The sequence below is a fragment of the Pinus tabuliformis genome, chromosome X, assembly GCF_031772625.1.
Source record: "Pinus tabuliformis cultivar Carrire ecotype Pingquan chromosome X, CPIR1, whole genome shotgun sequence".
Taxonomy (NCBI): Eukaryota; Viridiplantae; Streptophyta; class Pinopsida; order Pinales; family Pinaceae; genus Pinus; species Pinus tabuliformis.
The window spans coordinates 1,630,134,229-1,630,160,609 of NC_142308.1; positions in this window are offsets into that span (position 1 = coordinate 1,630,134,229).

A 26,381-nucleotide genomic window follows, 5' to 3' on the forward strand; every position below is an offset into this window, starting at 1 on the left:
AAATTTATTGAACCTTGATTACCAGAAAATGTGGAAGCTAACTAAGGAGTAAATGGAGTGTGAAAAGGTGGCAATGTAGCTATAGGTTCAGGCTGAATAACTATGGAAGATACTGAAAAAGGAACAGACTCTAAAGACTATTCTTGACATTTGGGTTCTTGGAATGAATTGGATGTATAAGGTGACTCTTGGTCAATTAAAGATGAATGTGAAATATGTGATGACTTATTCACTAATTTAGACAGTGTATGAATCGGTGTAAGTGGGGTTTTAAACCTTCCAACCTTCTTAGAAACTAGCCTTTCAGGATCTGAAAGGGCTTGAACTTTCTGCAGTGAGGTGTCTAATCTTGTATGGGGTCTTCTTGGAGCCAAAGTTATTGCTTTTGTTCAAAACAACCAAATAGTTCCTCCTCACTGAACAACCAAAGGAAAATATTGAAAACCCAAGGAAAATTGTTCTTGTCTTCTCTCCCCGACAACAACGCCAATTAATGTTGTGCCTTAAGAAACCAATTTCCTGGCTGCGCGGAAATTGTGCTTAAGACATTAATTTTTATAATTATTGTTACTTGTTTTTCACTTAGTTGTATGTTATATTCTCAAATGAAGGACCTGAAAGACTTGGTTTTAAACCCTCAATACTTAGGTGACATGAAAATCTCAGAATGCCATTTGATTGCTGAATATAAATGATGAATGAAGAAGGCTTGAAGTAGTCATAGACAATATGTTGTTTTACACAGAATATACTATATGTGACACTTGGATAAGTTAAAGATAATATGTCGTCTTACACAAAAACTATTATCTGTAACTTAGAAGAATTGCAAAGGTGGTAACTTCAATTATAGGAGTGCTCTTTTAAGGGATTTTAATTTCATTTACATAAGAAAATAAAGACCTACAGCTTCATTACCATACTTAAAGGAGGAAAACATTTAATGACACATAACAGAGAAGTCACAAAATCATACCCAACAATGTGTGGAAAAGTTCTGATTCTTTCATTAATCAACAGTTTTATTAAGAATACAGTGGCCTAATCTCCAGGATCTCCAAAGTTTGAACCCCCTCTTTGTAAATTTTCCTATTTTAATACATTATGAGATGGTTAGTAATCACCAAAACTATCAAACTACCTAACTATCCTCTAACTTCTTTGAAGTAAAGATCATTACAAAATATTACATTTTAAGGTAAAAACACCTCATTCATTTCAAGAAAACAAGATAATAAGAAGTAATAGAAATAAGAGAATGATAGGAGATTATTGCTCGTTGTTAGAATCTATGGCTTAAGCCTGTGGTTCTACTGATGGCTGAGCATTAATGAAGTAGTGGATGAAGTGGCGGGGTATCGTGAGTGGCGTAGGCAATTAACAGATGAAAGCGATGGAAGATGTGGAATGAGCAACGTGAGGCTTTGGGAGCTCACCACGAGGGTAAAGAATGTACAGGAGCTTCAACGAGGTTGAACCCCCATAGTAATTTCAGGCCACACATTTCGGTCAACCACGCTAATGTCATGGTAAACTGCGGGGGTTGAGATTTAATCAATATTCGTGCTCATTGCTCCCCCAAAACACACCTCAACGTACTTATGAAGTGATCTCTTGATCGCACCTCTTGAACCTACATGACCTTTAGATAATGTCAAACCTTCAGCTACCACAGAACTCAAAAGAATCAACACTCTAGTTCATAAACCTATCGCATTTTCCTTTTCAATGCCCCTTTGACTCCCATACGGACCTGATAGGAAATAAAAATTGCCAGTCAATAATTTATCGGGTCTGATTTTGAAGATAGAACCTGATTACTTTCCGACCTGATATCCGTCACTCCCATACAGACCCGATAGAAAATAAAAACTACCAGTTAATGATTTATCATGTCTGATTTTAAATATAGAAACTGATTACTTTCCGACCTGATATTTAGCCTGAACTTCAGAAAATTAAACTATATTTGATACACCATCACGTCCAATCTCCAAAATAAACCCCATTCTAGATAACTACGAAATTGTCGTCAGATCTGTGGCCTATTGATCAGATGGCCTGTTAGTGTTGGTATCTTCATCCCTCCATCAGTGATCAAATTATTTTGTTGCAATGCATCTTAGGTGTCTCATCCGATCAGCTTCATTCCATTAGGGTCATGGATCATCTGATGGTAGTGGAATATTATAAATTTTCCCTCGTGATCCTTTACCTGCGGGCCCATTTTCATACATTTAGGTCATTTGCAGTCATTTTTTGTCTTTAAATCTTCAAAAGTCATTTTTTGGGTTTTAGGTCTCATTAGGTCTAGGGTTTCGTCAATAAGGTCTTCTAAACACTCAATAATGGTCAGCAGGCACACGAAGAGGTCAAATAAAGTCTCAGCAACAAAAATTTTAATAATCACATGCTCAGTGATTGATTTTTCCTCAAAACCCTGTTTTGAGGAAAAACATAGTTTTTTATATTCTATGTACAAAATTTCATGTAATTTCATTTTTCCTATATGTAATAATTTCGAGATGCAACACTGGTCACTTTTCCAAGCTCCTGCACTCCAGTTCCTGCAAAATAAACAAAATTTCAAAGCATTTATTCCATCAAAGGCAAAAAGTAAGACAAACTACACAAAACAGAGTTTTAAAAAAGCAAGTGAAAGACAAACATTAGGAAAGTGGGTTTTCATAAGTGAAAAATAAAAATAATTGGTATATAAAGTGTTTTCATGTCAAAGGAAGCTCATTTGTGTCTAAAAGTGAATGAGAGCAAGTGAAAACTGTGTTTTCGAGCCAAAGGAACGAATCTACAACCAAACAGTGAAAACTTAGAGGCGTGACGCACCTGGGTCAAGGCGCGGTGCACTTGGTCTGCATGGCACACCTGGCTTGCGTGGCACACATAGAGAAAAATTTACACTAAGCTTCTAACTGGCGTGATGCACCAGAGAGGCACGGTGCACCTGTGAGTGGGCATGGTGCACCAATCTTCAAGGCCCGAAATTCATCCAAATCTTCCTCCAAAGCTCCAAGATTGCAAATTCTTCATTCCACAAGTAAGTTAACACCTCCATATTGCCAATGTATGAGCTTCCATCAATGTTTTATGGTGTTTCAATAAGGAAAAAACTAAACCCTAGTTCCTTGCACAGTTGTCTTGAGAAAACTGCCTAGGGTTTGCAAATTACAGTTTTTGTTGTCTTATTCACCCTTGCCATTTTCACATCCCCTCACTACCATTTCATTCACCTCTTTTCTCTTTCCCTTTTTCATTCACACTTATCTATTCCCCTATCCACCTATCCTCAAAAATGAAAACCCTAATCCCTAATACCACCTCTCCCAAACCCTAATTAACATTCCTAAACCCTAAACATCATTCCCCAACCCTTTCATTCCCAAAAAACCATACAAACAACATCACAACCCCCTATTCATAGTCCCTTCGCAGTCCTTATCATCAATCCCTATTACTTAGCAACAAACACCTATTGACACTATAAAATCTCTTCATACTCATCTAAGAAAAATCAAGCATTGACAAACATGGAGTCAGATTCATCTTACGACAGAAATGAGGAAATAGTGAGTGACTCCTCCAATGAAATTCATGCACCAAGGAGACCTCACAAGAGTGGAAAACATAACCGACAGGAGCCTACTACACTTATTGAGCCGTTGGATTGCCCTCTTGCTGTAACATGCTTCCAACATCAATCTTGCTATCAGTTTTCTGAGATGGTGGAAAGAGTCAAATACCACCATGAGCTTGCCAAAATTTTTGTGCTCCATCTTCACAATAACCAGGTCAATTTGGCAGGTGTGACATTCACTTTGACACCCGAGACTATAGCTCAAGCAACTGGTGTTCCAAATGTGGGTGAGTAGTGGAATAAGGGATAGCTGGTGGATAGATATTATTATGAGCCTTATATCAAGCCTGGTTTTCAGAGGCATGTTAGTAGGGTCTTCCCTTTCAGATACCTACAGGACACATATGCTCCCCTTATGAAACTCATAATCAAATATTCCAGCTGTGAAGGCAGATTTTTTGGCATATACACCTATCATATCAGATTGTTGATGCATTTTACTAGGGTGAGGATGATGAACCTCCCCTGTTTCATTTGCCAGAATATTGAGAAGATGACCAATTGGTGCAAAGGAAACCTCCTCATCAGCAGTATAACAACATCTATCACTTTGCATTAATCAAGATTGTGGTTGTGCATCAACTTAGTTTATTGAATGTTTCATGGGAGGATTTCATTTGACATGAAGTATTTACAGGTCCTCAAGTGCCCCCATCATATTTTCATGAGTCAAGAGAGCCTTCACATAAGCAAGAGGTGCATGAGACTCAAACCAGTAGTGTGCCAGTGTTTATCACTTACCAAAAGGGCACAAGGAGATTGTTTGCAGCAGAAAAATGAGTACTATCTCCACCCAAGGTGGAAGGAGTCTCGTTTCCTTCAATAGAAGAGTAGGTACAAGACAAGGGTAAGTAGCCATTACATGATGAGGGGCCTTCAGAAAGTCAAGAGGAAGATTTCATTCTTATTTGGGATGATGACACTGATTTGAGCTCAAAGCTCAAGGAGATCATTCAGGAGCGACAAGATGAAATTCATGACTTGTCTCTCAACCTCGAAAGATCCAAGTGGATAATCAACTATCTAGAGTAGATGAACAAACAATTAGATGATCAAAAAACCATCATGGAGCTCCAAAACATAAGAGAAAACTGGTAAGCTGCGAAGAGGAGGAAAGTCAAGTTGACACCACTTGAACAAGAAATTGAAGCTAATCGTGAATCTTGGCTTGAGAGGACAAACATGCACTTGGAAAAGATGTTATAGAAGGCAAACAAAGAGAAAAATATGTTGAGTCACATGGCCTATAACTATTTGGCGAGAAACAAAGTTTGTAAAACAAGGATTAGGACTTTGAAGGCCAGGTTAAGGAAAGCATTGAGGAAGAGAAAAGAGCAAGACAAGCTCCAGATCTTGGTTGAGGCTTCATTAGCCCAACATAGCACTTGATCTAGGACACTCATCCCAAATTTCAAGAAATTTGGGATACTTTTTGTAAATTTTGAATTTTTGGAGTGAAAAATAGGCTTTTCTGCCTGGTGCGCCATGACACCTGGCGCAAACTTTTGCTAGGTACCTCCTTTGGAGGAAAACTTAGCATTTTTGGATTCCTAAGGAAAAAATATGAATTCCCACACATGGAAAAAAAATTTATCAAGTTTTTAGCTTCCGAAAGGGTCAAAAACACCTCAAAAACGCCCTTTCTACCCCTTTTTGGCCACACAGGAAGCAGTGTTGGGAGAACTAATTTTTGGAGCGGCCAATGGACACCAAATTCAGAAATTCCACTTGTTCTGGAAAGTAGACAGAGAGAAATTTATAGCAAGCCACTTTGGAGCATATTTGGTGCATGGGAAGACCTCCAAAATCAGCTGCAAAAAGGCACAGCGCACATGGACAGGAGCGCGGCGCACAAGATGGAAATTTATCATTTTTGCAAAAAAACTATGTTTTTCACCTAGTTTTTTCTCAGTTTGACTTCTCTCTCTCTCATAGTCAAACTCATGATGTAATTTGATGTAACTTGATGGATTTTGATGTAAATATGATAACATCTCTGTTAGGTCCCTATAATACTAGTGATTACCCCCTTACTATTGTAGTTGTATCCCTTATTAATATTGTTGTGCTCGTATTATCCCCATATTGTTATTACTGTACCCCATAGAATCCCTCTATTGTTAGTTTTGTGCCTTTATATTATTATTGTTAGGTCAGCTGGGTTATATTGTGACTCCTTAGACTCCTATATATAGAAAATAGGTTTTGTCATTTGAATCATCAAAGAATCATTCATTGTGTAATGTAAAGGAGGTTGCCCCCTCGAAGAGGCTGAATTCTAAGGTGTTGATCTATCTTTTCTATATTTTTGTGATATGGTTTCATAAAATTTGGTATTAGAGCTTTAGATTATAGGGTTTCGCTGCTCCAAATAGGTCATCATGGAATTTTCACTATAACTTTGTTTCTGCGACGTTTCAGAAGCTAAAAAAAGAAACATTGGAGATGAGATCGCACTGAAGCTTGGATCCAAATTTTAGAGCCTTTCAAGCTACACTTGCGGAGATATGATCTGAGGAAGTTGGTCTTTTTGCAAACTCCTGAATTACATTCCAAACAGGTAACCTCGGGAAAATCATCATAAATTTCTCTCTAAGCATCGGATTGAAATTTCGTAAGAAGGTACAGAAAGAGAACGGACTGTAGTTTCTTGTATATATTTTTCAGAGCCAAAAATCAAAACAGGGACATGTGGCACGTCGTACAAGTTCATTCTACTGAACTAGTCTATAATCAGGTTACTGTGGGAGATTTGGCATAACTCTTCCTTGGAGAATATAATTGGGATTAGACTAGTTGCATTGGAAATATGACATAGAGGGCTACTACAAGTCACAATTTCAGAACTGGATGATTCGAAATTACAAAGATACATCAGAGCCAATATCGAGCTCCTACAAAGTGAAAAAAGGTGTGTAGAATTTTTTTAAATTTTTACTTAAGCTTGGCTTGAAAAATCATTTTGAAGGAATTCAAAGGGCATAGTAGAGAATTATTATCAGTAACTGATGCCCCGAGGAAAGAAAACGAAAACACCTAATAAGCAACCTGAAAGCTCTAGCATGACTCATGAAGAAGAGGAAGAAATGCTACATGATATATTGAAATTACAAGACCAAGTGCAACAAATTTCACTAGCACAAAAGCTAACAGAAGCTAAGATAGATGGACTGGAATCTAAGATAAAGGGCATGAAAGATAATATGAATGGCATGGAAGCTAACATGAATCGCATGGAAGCTAAGATTGATGATTTGAAGATATATTGAAGACAGATTTGACAAATTTTCTACAAGAAATACTTACTAATGGTGAAAGGGTAGTAAAGGAAACTCATGATGTGAACAAAAGAAATGTTAATCATGATTTAATAGACTCTAATGTTGGATTGAAGACCCACCATATTCCAAAAATCGATATGAGGAAGTTTGATGGCAAGGATCCCGCAACATGGATATTACAGATGGAACAATTTTTCGATCTCAATAATGTGCAAAACGCACAAAAGGTACGTATTACAACTTTATATTTGGAACCAAATCAGTTTGTATGGTATCATTGGCTTTTCTCTCCTAAAAAAATTATCACTTGGGAAATTTTTACAGAAGAATTGATAGCACATTATGAGGATACAAAAAGCAACACGTTTTTTTAGCCAATTGATAAGTATCAAACAAAAGAGTTCAATAATGGAGCACATTGAGGAGTTCCAAAAATTGAACATAAGGGTAAAAAATATTCCAGAGGAGCATAGGATTGATGTGTTCATAGGGACTTTAAAGGATAATATCCAACATGATGTTCGCCTTTTGGAACCTGATTCATTAGAGAAGGCATTCAGGTTAGCAAGAAAAATGGAAAGCGAAATTATGGCAACTAGGAAGCATACCACTGACAACTATAAAGATGGAAGTATTGTTGCCCCTAGTCTTCCAAAAGCTATAATGTTGACACCACAACAATTAGAAGAAAAAAGAGAAAAAGGGCTTTGTTACAGTTGTGATAGCAAATACATTAAAGGTCATAAGTGTGCTGAGAAGAAATTATTTTACATAGATTGTGAAGAGGAAGAAGAAAAGGAGCAGGAAAGGTCAAAAGAAGAGGGTATACTCCAGGAACAAAGCCTAGATAAAGAAGAAAGGAATCCGACCATATCTTGTAATGAATTGGCTGGAATTACCACTCCTCAAACCATTAAGATAGAAGGACAAATCAAGAAGAAAAAGGTAATAGTGTCGATTGATTCAGGAAGTACCCAGAATTTTATTCATTATAAGGTAGCAAAAGAATTGAATTGCTTCCTATATCTAGCATCAGAGTGTCAAGTGATGGTTGCAAATGGAGGGACAATAAATTTCTCTAGAAAGTGCTATAACATTAGGCTATCCATTGGAGAATATGTATAAATTGACTAGCCCAATGCTTTCCATTCCAATGGGAGGCACTGATGTTGTACTAGGAGTCCAATGGCTACAATTCTTGGGTACAATAGCTTTTAAATTTCAAGAACTTTTCATGAAATTTTATGCGGAAGGAAAGGAAGCTGAATTAAGCAGTATTGCAGGGAAACCGGGAAATATAATTAGCTTTAATGGTATGACAAAGCTTCTAAAAAAGGAACAAAGAGGTGTAATTGCACAATTATGTTCGCTAGATGTTTCCACATCGAAATCATCTATTTATCCAGATCTCCAAAACGTATTTGACAATCATTCCAAGGTATTTAAGAATCCCAAAGGTCTCCCACCTATTCGTGATCATGATCATGCTATTCATCTAATTCCAGGAAGTGTTCCTCCAAACATCAGGCCGTACAGATATCCCTATGCCCAAAAGAGTGAAATTGAACGTATGGTTGCAGAAATGCTAGAGGCTGGTATAATTCAACCTAGTCAAAGTTCTTTATCTACTCTAGTAGTATTGGTGCATAAGAAGGATGGATCATGGCACATGTGTCTAGATTATAGGGAGCTGAACAAGCTCACTCTTAAAGATAATTTTCCCATTCCTATCATTGATGAATTACTGGAAGAATTGCATGGATCAATTTACTTCACCAAGTTGGATCTTCATTCAGGATATCATCAAATCACAATGAAGACTGAAGACATTTAGAACTCATGAGGGTCATTATGAATTTTTGGTCATGCCTTTTGGCCTTACCAATGCACCCTCTACATTTCAAGGTTTAAGATGAATTCCATTTTCGAACCCTTCCTTAGAAAATTTGTTTTAGTATTTTTTGATGATATACTAATCTACAACAAGTCTTGGAAGGATCATGTTGAACATGTTGACAGGGTGCTACAACTATTTGAGGAGAAACAACTATATGCAAAAATATCCAAATGTTTCTTTGGAGTACAAGAGGTGGAATATCTGGGTCATATTGTATCTCATGAAGGAGTTAAGGTAGACCGTAGCAAAATTAAAGCCATTAAGGAATGGAAAATCCCCACATCCATAGAGAATCTGCAAGGATTTCTTGGGTTGACAGAGTATTATCGCAATTTTGTTAAGAATTATGGGAGAATAGCAGCACCTCTAACAACATTATTGAAGAAGGATGCATTTTCATGGACTCCAGAAGCAACAAAGGCCTTTGAACATCTTAGAGAGGCAATGTGCCAAGCACTGAACTTCACAAAAACCTTTATTGTGGAATATGATGCTTCAGGAAATGGAATTGGTGCTGTTTTAATGCAAGATGAAAGACCCATTGCTTTTGAAAGTCATCCAATCAAGGGAAAGCTTTTACACAAAGCTATTTATGAGAAGGAAATGTTGGCAATACTACATGCACTTAAGAAATGGTGACCCTACCTAATGGGAAGACACTTCAAGGTAAAAACGGATCATGATAGCCTTAAATACTTTTTAGAACAAAGATTATCCTCTAAAGAGCAACAAAATTGGCTCACAAAGATGTTGGGTTATGACTTTGAAATCATCTACAAAAAAGGGAAGCGAAATGTGGTGGCAGAGGCACTCTCAAGAAAGGATGAGGATGTGGAAGCATTGTTGTGCGCCATTTCTATTATCCAACCAAAGTGGATAAATGAAGCAAGGGAGGAATGGAAGAATGATGAAGAAGTGTGGGAACTTATTCGAAAGTTACAACAAGATTCTAGTACATCTGATACATTTAGTTGGCAAAATGATTCGTTATGGTACAAAGATCACTTGTACCTCTGTAAGAATTCCCAACTCAAGCAAAAGATTCTTATGGAATTGCACACTTCTCCCTTAGGAGGGCACTTAGGATTTTTAAAAACATACCATAGGGTTAACAAGGAATTTTTTTGGGATGGCCTTAAATAAGATATCAAAATTTTGTGGCGGAATGTTTGGTTTGCCAACAAAATAAAGTTGAAACAATTAAGACCCCAGGTCTATTACAACCTTTACCCATTCCAAACCAACATTGGGAGGAGTTTCCAATGGATTTTATCACAGGTTTACCCAAGTCTGAGGGCAAGAGTGTCATGATGGTGGTAGTTGACAGACTTACCAGGTATGCACACTTTTGTGCATTATCACATCCATTAAAGCCAGTACAGTTTCTACTACATTTATGGAAACAATTCAAAAGCTACATGGAAACCCAAAGATTATTGTAAGTGACAGGGATCCCATTTTCACTGCAAATTTTTGGACAATATTATTTTCTTGTCTCGGTACTCAGTTAGCTCATATCTCATCTTATTATCCTCAATCTGATGGGCAAACTGAAATAGTAAACAAATGTTTGGAAGGATATTTTTGTTGCTTTGTATCTGATAAACAAATACAGTAGGTCAAATGGTTGCCTCTCGCTGAATGGTGGTATAACACTTCCTTCCATACAGCAAAAAAAATGACCCCGTTTATGGCACTTTATGGATATCAGCCACCATCCATCACATCATATTTAAGAGACAATTCTAAGGTTAAAGCAGTGGAACATCACATCGAGCATCAACAACAAGTCCTCCAACTCTTAAAGGATAACCTCGTGTTGGCACAGAATAGAATGAAACAACAGGCAGATCAACATCGCAATGAAAGAAGTTTTGATGTAGGTGATTAGGTATTCCTACGGCTACAACCATATAAAAAAATTTCCCTCAAGAAAGTTAATAAGGATAATAAATTATCACCAAAGTATTATGGTCCGTACAAGGTGTTGCAAAACATTGGTACTATGGCATAGAAATTGGAACTTCGTGCAGCTTCTCGAGTGCACCTAGTTTTCCATGTTTCATGTTTAAAGAAGGTTATAGGCGACAATCTCCCAGTTCAAACAATATTGCCAGGACTTGATGAGGAAGGAAAAATTATATCGGAACCGGAAGCAGTCACAGAAACAAGAACTCGATAGCTACGAAATCGATCAATTTCAGAGTATCTCATCAAGTGGAAGAACTTATCTGCTGAAGATTCCACATGGGAGGATGAGAATTTTATGCAGAAGCATCTAGAACTACTCAAGCATTGAAGAAAATGCTATTTTGAAGGAGAGGGGCATGTTAGGTCCCTATAATACTTGTGATTACCCGATTACTATTGTAGTTGTATCCCTTATTAATATTGTTGTGCCCCTATTCTCCCCATATTGTTAGTACTGTGCCCCATAGAATCCCTTTATTGTTATTTTTGTGCCTTTAAATTATTACTGTTAGGTCGGCTGGGTTATATTGTGACTCCTTAGACTCCTATATATAGAAAGGAGGATTTGTCATTTGAATCATCAAAGAATCATTGATTTGTGTAATGTAGAGGAGGTTGCCCCCTCAAAGAGGCTGAATTCTAAGGCGTTGATCTATCTTTTCTATCTTTTTTTGAGTTGGTTTCATAAAAATTTCACTTAAGGAGGTAGATACATGATAAAAATGTAGTTTGCAACTGAATGAATCAGTTTCCTAGGTTTTAGAGGCAAACTGTTCCACTGCCTACTTTTCAGTTCTTAGTTTAGATCTTGTTCAAACATATCCTAAACTCATGAATTCGACCCCTAAAGCCTAGCATGAGTTGTTTGTTGCCTATATATAGTAGTTTTTTAGTCATTGGTAAAGGTTGTAATCTTGTGAATGTTTTGAGAATTGTTATATACTCATTTATGTATTTTGGCAAAGGAATAGACCAGGGTTCGCAGCACTTTGTGGGATTCTTGTGGCAACTTGATTTGGTATTGTTTTTCCTTCTATAATTGCAAGTTTACATATGTTTATTTATATCATCATCTATTTCTATTCATCTTAACTAAATGAAACAAGGATAAAGGTAGAATTCATTGATTTTTCAGTGCTCTACCTAGGGTTTGTTTAGTTATTTATGTTTTCAGCTGTTTGAAGAGGATCCCTGAGACTTTCATGCCATCTCCAACTCTTAACCAGTCTTAAAGATCTCCATCTTACTCAATTTTAAGTACTAAACCATTTGCCTACGTTGCCCCATAGAGATCTCTGCAAGACTGTGTCCATTCCCCATACCCAAATCTGTCTTTCACATTTGAGCCAGCAAACCAAAATTAAAATCAATCAAACTCCTCTGAGCATATACCTAGCCTAAAATTAGTCTTTACATTAGTCATCTCAAGCTCTATTGACCATATTCTTCTGAGATTGACAAGGAGAGTGCCCTCTCCCGACCCGGTAGGGCTAGCTACCAGGTTAAGTGTGGTTTGATGTTACCCTAGATTCTGCCTTTCTCAGCCTAAGGTAGGTTTAGGCCCTAACATATTGGCGACTCCACTGGGGAGAAAACTTTATTATCATTGTTTGGCTTTGTAGACTACAGATGGAGCCTGAAGTTAGCCAGGTAGCCTTTGAAATGCTCTTGCTTTGCATTAGTGAAAGTAGATGAATGCTGCTTCAGTCAATCTTCGGTCTAGTTTATAAAATAAACATTCGATCTAAATGATTACCCCAGTATCATAAAGCAATTCTAGACTTTGGATGATGAGTTTAGAATTTTATAGGCTAAACTAGTTGATTTTGTCAATTTTATTTTTGGGAATAATTCAACACACTAGCTTCCAGATGATACACCAGGGCCAATCCTGATCTTGATCCTCCTCATGTGTATGAAAACCCAAATTTCATCCCAAAAATTCTCCGACAAGAAAGTTATGTGATCCCCATGTTCAAATCTCGTTCATGTCCAGTTGTTTTTGAATATCTTGAAGATCTTGAGTTTGATGACCATTTCGATCTATCATTATTTGAGACTAAATATGGAAGTGGTGTTGGTTCTATTGTCCTAAATCCTAAGTTTGTTAAAGATCCTGAAACTGAAAGGGCAAATAGATCAATTGACAATTACATCTTGAATCTTCAAAATTCCATTGTGGCTTCAAACATTCCCGAGTTCTTAGAATCTACATCCACAACTTTTGGTTCATTTACTATTGCATTTGGTTCAAAAATTCCTACTAAACCTCCTTTCATCCCCACCATTACCGTGCAGTCCATTATATCAGATCAGAGACCGTCTGTCTCTTCTCCCCCATCAACCCCATCAACACCTCAAACATCTCTTATTTCCTCTCCTCCTTTGACACCTCATACACCAATTACATCATCAGCTGCTATCATTGTTCCAACTCCTCCTACATCCCCAATGCTAGTTTCAAATCCACTTAGATAAATGGCTGCCCGATATGAACCCCTTGTGTTGCCTCAAAAATTGGATGCCAAGCCCGCTGACTACCAAAGAAGAATCCCATTATTTGATGGCATTCCCCAAAGTATCATAGCTCAGTAGCATGTGGATAGGATGACTGATTTCTTTGACCTTCATGAGATCGATGCAAAAAATTTGACCATGAGACTATTTGTGCAAACTTTTGGAGGTGAAGTGCAGAAGCAGTTTAGAGCTTTGCCAGCTATGAGTATCACTACATTGCCCAATCTTCAGAGACAATTATTGGATCACTGGGAGGTAAAGAAAAACCCTCTTCAAATTTTTTCTGAATATGAAAACATCAAGAGAAATGTTGGTGAGAGTGTCCAAGATTATTGTGTCAGATTCAATACTGTTTACAATGCAATTCCTATTGATATAAAGCCACCTATGGGGTTCACTTTGATTAAATTTCGTGATGGCTTCGATCCCGACATGGCATATGAATTGAGAGAAAGAGATCCGACCACATTGGAGGACATGCAGAAAATTGCAGTCAGCGTTGAGGAAAATCTTCTTACCAGGAGAGCTAGAGCAAAGGCTGAAAAGAAGGTGACCATAAATGAGGAAGTTTCTTCCTCCGATCATTTGCTTCGCAAGATCAAGAATATGTTTGATAGGCTCACAATTGTTGATAATCCTGAAGCACAAGTTAGAAATCCAAACTTCTGTGGTCAGCAACAACCACAATTCAAAATCAAGCAATGAGAACAAAAAGCACAAGACCAAGCAGCACAACAGCAAGTAAAGACACCCTTACAATAGAATTTTGTACATGGTTCGGAATGAGATGATGATGAGAACATAATTGGTGAGGAGAATCATTTATTTACACCTGATGATCTGCCCATTTATATCACCGAGGATGAAGAGTATTCAGAAAGCCCAGCTGTACAAAAGGATGAAGATTTTATCTTGGAAAATGAAACAATTCTTGAAGAAGAGTCTGATGAATATTAGAGGGGATACATGAATGCTTTGATAGCACATCAACAACATTATTCACTCTGGATTAGAGAGGTTCCCATCAATCCAATTCAGAAGAGGAAGGAAGTGACACCGCCAAAGAATTATTCTCCAATAGTGCATAGAAAGGGAAAGGAGGCAGCTGATCCTACCACCAATAAAAAACAATAAGAAAATGAAAAGATCAAATTATCCAATTGTATCAAAGGAGAATTCTGAAAAGAAGGATGCTCCAGTCAAAGAGGTAGAGAAAACATCAGCCTTTAGCTTAGAAAATGAAATTGCTAAGTTAAAAGTGTCAATTCCTTTGACCGAATTAATGAAGAACAACAGCTATAAAGGTCATGTGTCAAAGATTTTGAATTTGGATCCATTATTTGATATGGTAAATGTGGACGATGACCAGCCCGAACTTATCTTTGGGCCAACATTAGAAGGTCAGTCTGAGGATAGTGATGTAGCTCCTTTTTACACCAACCTTAGATTGCATGATTATGTATTGCACAATGCTATGTTTGATTCAAGAGCCTTGCATAATCTCATGCCTAAAGCAATCATGGAAAAATTGGGTTTAGATATCACTCGCAAGTACCATGATCTATATTCTTTTTTTTTTGGTAGGGTCAGGTGCATTGCACTTATTAAAGATTTGGTTGTCACTTTAGATTAGATTCCGGCAAAGAATGTTTTGATGGATGTGGTCGTGGAAAATATTCCCCATAGATTTGGCATGCTTCTTTCCAGATCTTGGGGAGCAAAACTCAAAGGGACATTGCAGCTTGATTTCCCCTATGCTACTATTCCCATGTTTGGTCAGTTGAGGAAATTATACCAGGAGAAAAAGATGAAGTACATGATCACTAGAAAGGAGAAACATCTAAATCATCCAATCAATTATGTACATACTGATTTAGAATATTTTGTTCTAGATTCTGATAGTTTTAATGACGTAACTAGTCAAGCAGTTGAAGTAGAAGAATTCCAGAGATCACTGAAAATTTCAGAGGTATACTAGATCAAGAAAGACAAAAGATTGATAGTACAGCTGAGAAATTAGCCTTCCGACAACAACAAAAAATTGGTGGACAGCAAGCAAAAGAAGAAGAGCAAACATAATTTCAGCATTTGGAGGATGAAGTCGGTTTGTGGAGCATGGATTTTGATGGCACAGTTGGTAGGGAAGGTGTTGGAATCAACATTTGGATACGTAGCCCTGCATTTATTCCAAACAAAGTGCCAAGTAATGTAAGGTTTTGTTCATATAAATTGGCTTTTGATTGTTCAAATAATGAGGCTAAATATGAGGCTTTAATTGCTGGTTTAAAAATCCTTAAGAAGTTTAATGCTAGAAGAATTTTAGTATATGGCAACTCCGAGTTAGTTATCAAGCAAGTGAAAGGTGAATACCAAGATAAGCATCCTCGCATGTGGGCTTATCGTAATGTGGTATTAGATATTTTGAGATTGTTTCCAGATTACACTCTGACATGTGTCCCTCGTGTACAGAATGTTATTGCAGCTTCACTTGCAACAACTGCAAGTAATTTGAAAATTCTGATGAATTAAAACAATAATTTTGAAATTCATGTGAAACATCACCCTGCTATCCCTGATAATCAAAGATATTGGTAGGTGTTTCAAGATGATAAAGAGATCGAAGAATTTCTACAAAATGAAGGTAAATACAAAGACACTTCTATAGATGGAGAGCATGATGATGGTGAAGCAGATATGGAAGTAAATCAGATGGAAGTTTTTCATCTCAAGGACAATGTCATTCCTAAAGGTCTAATACCTTTAGATGAGTTGTTTGATCAAGATGATGTAGCCCAGAAATCGAGCTTGGCACCAACCGAGAAATGATTTGAGGACGTAAACATTGGATCAGCAGAAAATCCTAAAATGGTCAAGTTATCAAAGGCCTTTCCTGCACAGGTAAAGGAAAAATACATTAGTTTATTTTCTTCATTTACTGATGTCTTTGCATGGGACTATTTAGATTTGAAGGCATATGATAAGAGTATAATTCAGCACATCATTCCGATTAAGCCAATTCAAAATCCATTTCGATAAAAGCTAATAAGGATAAATCCAAAGTTGCTGCCCTCAATAGAGAAGGAAGTGAATCGATTATACAAAACTGACATAATTGTTCCCATAATATTTTCAGATTGGATTTATAATTTGGTGCTCGTGTGCAAGAAAACATGTGAGATTTGATTATGTATTGATTTCAGAAATCTGAATAAAGTGTCCTTGAAAGATAACTATCCATTGCCCAAGATGGATCACATACTTCAAAGAGTAGTTGGAGCATCCCACATGTCACTGCTCGATGGGTATTCTGGTTATAACCAAATTCTGGTCCATGAGGATCACAGAGACAAAACAACATTCACCACTCCGTGGGGAACTTTCCATTATGCAAAGATGCCATTCGGATTGAAGAATGTTGGTGCAACCTTTTAGCGGGATATGGGTATCGCATTTGAAAATGAGAAAGATGTATTTTTAGTTGTTTATCTTGATGATTTGACAGTTTTTTCTAATTTAGATGAAGATCTCCTTTATCATTTGAAGATTGTATTTCAACAGTGTAGAAAGTATGGCATATCTCTCAATCCAATGAAGAGCTTGTTTGCCATGGACGAAGGCAAGTTTCTCGGTCATATCATATCCAAGGAGGGCATCCGCATTGATCTAGATCAAGTGGAAGCCATTCAGAAGATTGATTTTCCACGAAGTAAAAAGGAGATCCAAGTATTCAACAGTAAGATGAGTTTCTTATGTCGTTTTGTGCCAAATCTTGCAGAACATTTGAGGGAATTCACAAACATGTTAAAAAAAGATAGTGTAGTGAAGTGGGCCAAGGAAGCCATCAATTCTTTCAGTTTGGTAAAGTTAGTCCTTTATTCAACTCCAATTTTGATCAGCCCAGATTATTCCCAAGATTTTATTTTGTTTTCATTTTCTTTGGATCATACTATGGCAGCAGTCTTAATGCAGAAAAGAGACCAGCTTGAGAAACCAATTACTTTTTTCAACAGAACAATAAGGAATGCAACTTTAATGTACAATATTATTGAAAAGAAATTTCTTGCTTTGATAAAGGCATTGAAAGATTTTTGAGTTTATATTCTGCATTCTCACATCCTTGCTTATATTCCTAATGCTTCCGTTAAAGATGTCTTAGTGCAAACAGATCCGGAAGGGAGACGAGGAAAATGGATCACAACTTTGTTAGAATATGATGTGGAGATCAAACCAACAAAGCTCATCAAAGGAAAGGGGCTAGCCAAACTAATGGCAGAGTCTAATTTGCATGCCTTGGACATAAATCTCATTACTGCTATGTCCGAAGAAGATGAAGAAAGTTCACTTGTTCAGGTATCTGAAATGTTTCTTCTTTCTCCTTGGTATTTGGATATTGTTTATGTGCTCCAACATCTGTCACCACCACCTAGAATGGCTAAGAAAAAAATTAGGACTCTAAAATTAAAGGCTGCCAAGTTTTGTATAATGAATAATGCACTCTATTGGAAAGATACTAATGGTGTCTTGCTGAATTGTTTGGTCGAAGAAGAAGCAAAACAGGTCATAGATGATTTTCACAAGGGATATTGTGGAGGTCATCTATTTTGGAATACAACAGACAATAAAATTTTGAGAGCAGGATATTATTGGCTAACCCTCTTTACTGATCTGTACAAAACTATTGCAAGCTTCCACAAATGTCAAATTTTTCAAGGTAAGAGAAAATTACAACCTTTGCCACTCAAACTGGTTGAAGTGCGTGCTCCGTTTTAGCAGTGGGGTTTAGATTTCATTGGTGAGATCCATCCTACTTCTTCAGCATAGAATAAGTGGATCCTTACAGTGAAAAACTACTTCACTAAATGGATTGAGGTGATTCCTACTCGGCATGCCACTGATTCGATAATAATTCAGTTTCTTGAGAACAATATTTTGTCACGTTTTGGTTGTCCTAATAAGATGATTACAGATAATGCAATAACTTTTAAATCTAAAAAGATGATTGATTTTTGTAATAAATATCAAATTACCTTGGGGCATTCAACTGCATATTATCTACAAGGTAATAGATTGGCAGAATCCTCAAATAAATCACTAGTCAACATTATCAAAAAGCTGCTGGAAACAAACAAGAAGAGTTGGCACAAGAAATTGGTCAATGCACTATGGGTGGATAGAGTAAGTCAAAAAAACTCAATAGGCATGTCCCCTTTCAAGATCATGTATGGTGTTGACATGGGTTTCCCTACATCTCTCACAGTCCTGGTTGTTAAACTTCTGCAGGAAGCTGGTAGTCAGGAAGATCATTTGCAGTGAAGAATCAATCAAACGATCCATTTAAAATAGACTAGAGAGGAGGTTTTTCAGAATACCTTCAAGCTACAAGAGAGAATCAAGAAAATATATGCTCAAAATGAAGACAAAGGCAAGCATGGAAAGTTTGAGAATCTGTGGAATGGACCTTTTAGAATTGCTGCATATCGGGGTCAAAATTCTTTCTTGCTGAAAGAAATGGATGGAGAAGATTGTCTAGGTGGGCCGGTCAATGGCCGGCTACTGAAACGGTGCCATATTTGAAATGTTTTATGTTGTCATATGTATCATTATACATACCGTTTTATTTCTTTCATTGCAAGTGTGTACTGTTATCATTAATTTAGTTTAGGGCCCAAAGTGAAGGCTATAAAACTGAAGGTTTGATTTTAGTTTTGGTTTGGATTGTTTGAGTTAAGTTCTGAGTTGATTTCAATCTTGAAATTGAGTCAGTTTTGAGTCAGATTTCAGTCTTGAAATTGTGTCAAGATATTGGTTTTGGTTTGTCGAAGTTATTGACTCCATAGCCGAATGGAACAAGGCACTATTTGCTTCCCAGAGGTCTATAGTTCTTGGCACCTCCAAGGAGCTACCATCCCCATTGGAGCCAATGTTAGTGTTAGTATCTTCATCCCTCGATCAGTGATAAAATTCTCTTGTTGGATTGCATGTTAGGTGTCTCATCCAATCAGCTGCATTCCATTAGGGTCATGGATCATCTGATGGTAGTGGCATATTATAAATTTTCACTCATGATCCTTTACCTGTTGGCCCATTTTCATATATTTAGGTCATTTGTAGTCATTTTTTGTCTTTAAATATGCAAAAGTTATTTTTAGGGTTTTAGGTCTCATTGGATCTAGGGTTTCGTCAATAAGGTCTTGCAAACACTCAATAATGGTCAGCAGGCACATGAAGAGGTCAAATAAAGTCTCAACAACAAAAATTTTAACAATCACATGCTTAGTGATTGATTTTTCCTCAAAACCTTGTTTTGAGGAAAAACAAAGTTTTTTATATTTTATGTACAAAATTTCATGTAATTTCATTTTTCCTATATGTAATAATTTCGAGATGTAGGTTTTGAGGAAAAACAAAGTTTTTTATTATTTTATGTACAAAATTTCATGTAATTTCATTTTTCCTATATGTAATAATTTCGAGATGTAGCCCTGGTCACTTTTCCAAGCTCCTGCACTGCAGTTTCTACAAAAGAATCAAAATTTCAAAGCATTTAGTCCATCAAAGGCAAAAAGTAAGACAAACTGCCCAAAATAGAGTTTTAAAAAAGCAAGTGAAAGACAAACATTAGGAAAGTGGGTTTTCATAAGTGAAAAATCAAAATCATTGGTATATAAAGTGTTTTCATGTCAACGGAAGCTCATTTGTGTCCAAAAGTGAATGAGAGCAAGTGGAAACTGTGTTTTCGAGCCAAAGGAACGAATCTGCAATGAAACAGTGAAAACTCAGAGGCGCAATGCACCTGGGTCGAGGCGTGGCGCACCTAGCTTGCGTGGCGCACACAAAGCAAAATTTACACTAAGTTTCTAACTGGCGCGATGCAGAAGAGAGGTGTGGCACACCTGTGAGTGGGCACGGCACACTAGTCTTCAAGGCCCGAAATTCATCCAAATCTTCCTCCATAGCTCTAGGATTGCAAATTCTTCATTCCACAAGTTAACACCTCCATATTGCCAATGTATGAGTTTCCATTAGTGTTTATGGTGTTTCAATAGGGAAAAAATTAAACCCTAGTTCCTTGCACAATTGTATTGAGAAAACTGCCTAGGGTTTGTAAATTACAGTTTTTGATGTCCTATTCACCCTTGCCATTTTCACATCCCCTCACTACCATTTCATTCACCTCTTTTCTCTTTCCCTTTTTCATTCACACTTATCTTTTCCCCTATCGACCTATCCTCAAAACTGAAAACCCTAATCCCCAATACCACATCTCCCAAACCCTAATTAACATTCCTAAACCCTAAACATCATTACCCCCAAACCCTACAAGCAGCATCCCAACCCCATATTCACAGTCCCTTCATAGTCCTTATCATCAATGCCTGTTGCTTAGCAGCAAACACCTATTGACACTATAAAATCTCTTCATAGTCATCTAAGAAAAATCAAGCATTGGCAAACATGGAGTCAGATTCATCTTATGACAGAAATGAGGAAACAGTCAATGACTCCTCCAATGAAATTCATGCACCAAGGAGACATCACAAGAGTGGAAAACGTAACCGGGAGGAGCCTACTACACTTACTGAGCTGTTGGCTTGCCCTCTTGCTATAACATGCTTCCAACATCAATCTTGCTATCAATTTTGTGAGATGGTGGAAAGAGTCAAATACCGCCATGAGCTTGCCAATTTTTTGTGTTCCATCTTCACAATAACCAAGTCAATTTGGTAGGTGTGACACTCACTTTGACACCTCAAACTATAGCTCAAGCAACCGATGTTTTGAATTTGAGTGAGCATTGGAATAAGGGACAACTGGTGGAAAAGGATTATTATGAGCGTTATATCAAGGCTGGTTTTCAGAGCCATGTCATTAGGGTCATCCCTTTCAGGTACCTACAGGACACATATGCTCCCCTTATGAAACTCATAATCAAGTATTTCAGCTGTGAAGGCAAATTTTCTCGCCTATACACCTATCATATTAGATTGTTGATGCATTTTACTAGGGTGAGGATGATGAACCTCCCCTATTTCATTTGCCAGAATATTGAGAAGATGACCACATTGGTGCAAAGGAAACCTCCTCATCAATAGTATAGCAACATCTATCACTTTGCATTAATCAATATTGTGGTTGTGCATCAGCTTAGTTTACTGAATGTTTCATGGGAGGATTTCATTTCACATGAGGTCTTTACAGGTCCTCAGGTGCCCCCATTTGTTTTTCATGAGGCAGGAGAGCCTTCACATCAGCAAGAGGTGCATGAGACTTAAACCAGTAGTGTGCCAGTGTTTGTCACTTACCAAAAGGGCAAAGGAGATTGTTTGCAGCAACAAAACGAGTACTATCTCCACCTAGGGTGGAAGGGATCTCATTTCCTTCAACAGAAGAGTAGGTACAGGACAAGGGTAAGTAGCCATTACATGATGAGGGGCCTTCAGAAGGTTAAGAGGCATATTTCATTCTCATTCAAGATGATGACACTAATTTGGGCTCAAAGCTCAAGGAGATCATTCAGGAGCAGTAAGATGACATTCATGACTTGTCTCTCAACCTGGAAAGAGCCAAGTGGATAATCAACTATCTGGAGCAGAGGAACAAAGAGTTAGAGTATCAGCAAACCATCATGGGCTTCAAAACATAAGAGAAAATCGGCAAGCTGCCAAAAGGAGGAAAGTCAAGTTGACACCGCTTGAACAAGAAATTGAAGCTGATCATGAATCTTGGCTTGGGATGACAAACATGCACTTGGATAGATGCTATAGAAGGCCAACAAAGAGAAAAATATGTTGAGGCACATGCCCTATCACTATTTGGCAATAAACAAAGTTTGTAAAGCAAGGATTAGGACTTTGAAGGCCAAGTCAAGGAAAGCATCGAGGAAGAGAAAATAGCAAGACAAGCTCTAGATCTTGGCTAAGGCTTCATTAGCCAAACATAACAATTGATGCAAGACACTTAGTCCAAATTTCAAGAAATTTGGGATACTTTTTGTAATTTTGAATTTTTGGAGTAAAAAACAGGTCTTTTTGCTTGGTGCACCGCGCCACCTGGCGCTCGCTTTTTCTAGGGACCTCCTTTGGAGGAAAACTCAGCATTTTTGGATTCCTTAGGGAAAAATATGAATGCCCACACATGGACAAGAAATTTTTTCAAGTTTTGAGCTTCCAAAAGGGTCAAAAACACCTCACAAATGCCCTCTCTGCCCCTTTTTTGCCACACAGGAAGCAGTGTTGGGAGAACTCATTTTTGGAGAAGCAAATGGACACCAAATTTAGAAGTTCTACTTGTTCCAGAAAGTAGACAAGCAGACCTTTCCAACAATCTGACTTGGAGCAAATTTTGTGCATGGGAAGACCTCCAAAATTGGCTGCAAAAATACGTAGCGCACAGGGACAGGAACGCGGTGCACAGGGACAGGGGCACAGTGCACAGGATGGAAATTTGTCATTTTTGCCAAAAGAACTCTATTTTTCGCCTAGTTTTTTCTCAGTTTGACTTTTCTCTCTCTCATAGTCAAACTCATGATGTAATTTGATGTAACTTGATAGATTTTGATGTAAATATGCTAAAATTTTACTCATGGAGGTAGATACATCATAAAAAGGTAGTTTGCAACTGAATGAATCAGTTTCCTAGGTTTTAGAGGCAAGCTGTTCCACTATCTACTTTTCAGTTCTTAGTTTAGATCTTGTTGAAACATCTCCTAAACTCATGAATTCGACCCCTAAAGCCTAGCATGTGTTATTTCTTGCCTATATCTAGTAGTCTTTTAGTCATTGGTAAAAGTTGGACTCTTGTGAATGATTTGAGCATTGTTGTATATTCATTTATGTAGTTTGGTAAAGGAATAGACCAGGGTTTGCAGCACTTTGTGGGATTCTTGTGGCACCTTGATTTGGTATTGGTTTTCCTTCTATAATTGCAAGTTTATATATGTTTATGTATGTCATCATCTCTTTTTGTTCATCTTAACTAAATGAAATAAGGATAAAGGTAGAATTCGTTGATTTTTCAGTGTTCTACCTAGGGTTTGTTTAGTTATTTATGTTTTTAGCTATTTGAAGAGGGTCCCTGAGACTTTCATGCCCTCTCCAACTCCTCACCAGTCTTAAAGCTCTCGATCTTACTCAATTTGAAGTACTAAACCATTTTCCTACCTCGCCCCATAAAGATCTTTGAAAGACTGTTTCCATTCTCCAGACCTAAATCTGCCTTTCACATTTGAGCCAACAAACCAAAATTAAATTCAATCAAACTCCTCTGAGCATATACCTAGCCTAAAATCAGTCTTTACAATAGTCATCTCAAGCTCTATTAACCACATTCTTCTGAGATTGATGAGGAGAGAGCCCTCTCCCGACCTGGTAGGGCTAGCTACCAAGTTAAGCATGGTTTGATGTTACGCTAGATTCTGCCTTTCTTAGCCTAAGGTAGATTTAGGCCCTAACACGGCCCATATCTTCTCGCAGATTTATCACTTTCAAAAGCCATTAATAATATAAAATCAACCATTTCTTTCATATTTTTTTATTTTTCTTTCATTTTGTGATAAAACTGAACATAAAACTTAAATAACAACGGATGCTACAACATCTAGCTCTACATGGGGATAATGCTTTTGCCGCAGAAGCACTAAGAACCACAGATCAGTGCCTTCACCTCGGGGATGGAGTCATATATTTCTTAACCAATTCAAATTCTATGGCATTTTTACAATGAATTCACTCTGGTATCTCAATGATAGGATGCTTATGCTTCAGAATTGGAAGTAATGCTTGAGGTACTGCCCATTGACAGGTAGCTATAGAGTTCCACCATTAAGATTCTTTGTAGTATTTTTCTTAAGGATTCTCATCAAAGTTTTGTTAGTGGATTCAGCCAATCCATTTCCCTGTGAATGATAAGTAGTTAAATAAGATAAAATGGCATTATACTTCTGACAAAAGGCAACAAACTTACTTGAACTAAACACTTTAGCATTGTCTGTTATGACTTGATAGGGTATCCAAGTCTGCTAAACATGCTTTCCTCATATGCCTTGAGATCCTCATAGGACCAAGCCAAATCATCTGTGTATTGCCTGAAAAGCTTAATCTATCTCTCCTTATAATTAAGTGAAGCTTCCTTGAACAATTTGACCAGCTTGGGCTCCTTTTGGGTTCCAACATTGTGATCTTGAATCTATTCATCCTATGAAAGGAAACCATCACATGTTCCTTCTTTAGAATAGGCTCCATCAAAGAAACACTTCCACACCCCTTCTGTTTGTAGCTTTGTATTTACACAGGCTGAAGTAAGCTTCCTCTCGTTATCTTCAGAAATTTTTGCATTGTCATGCAGCATGAAGCAAGAAAAGTCATCTTTTTCCTGGTTATTATAGGTGAATTACTTGCTTCATTATTTGTGATTTTTCTAATAAATCTTGTTTATCTGTATAGCCTCCTTTCTTCCCCACCAAAAATTGGTATGATGGCATAAGAAAAATCTAGTTTCAAAACACCACGTAATTTAGCCCTCCATGACCTAGATAGTAACATTCCAAACCTAGCAGGGATATCTACTACCACTACATCCATTACCAAAATTTTGGCTAGAATCTAGGCTAGTGACACCACCATATCTTTAATGCCCCCCAGAATACAAGTCTCTATAAGGTTTAGTAACTTGTAGGTTTAGATGTTTCATCACTAATAATGGCATAAGGTTATGTGAGGCTCCTGAATCAAACATACAATTGTGCAAGAGTAAATCATGAACCAATAAAGAAATGTAGAAAGGAGGTGTTGAAGAATCTACCTCCTCCACATACGAACCAAAAACCACTACTGTTTTATCTTCTTGCAAATTCATAATGTCATTTATATTCAGATTCTGAGATGGATTGATAAACTCTGTAATTTCTCTTTGATAAGCTGGTGTTTTGACTAACTCTATGAGGGGAACTTGAATTATATTTTCTCTAATTCTTTAGTTCAACTAAACACATGACCTTGTTTAGTGTTCTTTTCATCTTCATCCTTACTTCTCTTCATGTCTGAAATCTCTTGTGGAATGGAAACAAGTTTTTCTAAAGGAATTTTTTCACTTTTGTCTTGAGAAGACTCACCTTGAAGGATTTGAGTCTTGATACTTGTATTTTGTTGTTGTTTTCCTTTATTCAATTGTTTTGCAGGTTGTGTTTCGTGTTGTTGTGGAGTCGCCTTTTGTAAGGGAGCTAGAACTTGTTGCTCACCTTTATCTTCCTGACTTCTAGATTTTTTTCCTTGATATGAAGTCATATTCCTTATGTAGTTCTACCTACATAAAATCAGAAAACTACTTCCAACATTCATCAATTTCATTATCATCATGGATGACCTCTATTTCACTATATTCTCCTCCCTAAACATCTAGTTCATCTTCATCTACTACATATAATATGAAAATATGGTCATAATGATCCTTGGAATGCTCTGGTACTCCATTAGGATCTGCTTCTATATACAGTGGTGCTTGGATCTGATCTTGATCTTTTCTATCCCCTTGTAAAATTTGCAGAGGCTGGCTTCTATATTGAGGATTAAAATTTCTATTTTGGTGTCCTTGTCTCTAAGAATGATTACTCTCTAATTCCAATTGAATCAATTTATTAGACAAATTTCTAATTACAATAGTCATATACTCTATTGCTTGATCTTGATAGGATTCTACTTTAGTCTTTCCCTTATCCTGGATAGGTTGTGCATCTGGTGTTTTACCTATAGCCACCAGATTTGCTTCTATCTCTAATGCATTTGTTTGGATTTGATCAATGCTTTGGGATCTCCTCTCCCTGAATGTGAATCCAAAATTTGACTCAAAAGCCCCTACAAAAGTTATTTTACACCAGCAGGATGGGGCTTAATCTCCATTGGAAGACTATTGTACAATTTATTGAACCTTTTGATAAATTCAGCAACACCTTCATCATATTTCTTCTTGATAGCATTAAAAAATGTGAGCGAATACCCAAGGTCTCTTTTTCTCCCCATCTCTAGGTGAACAAGTACTCCATCTCTTCCCATGTTATAATAGAGTTATT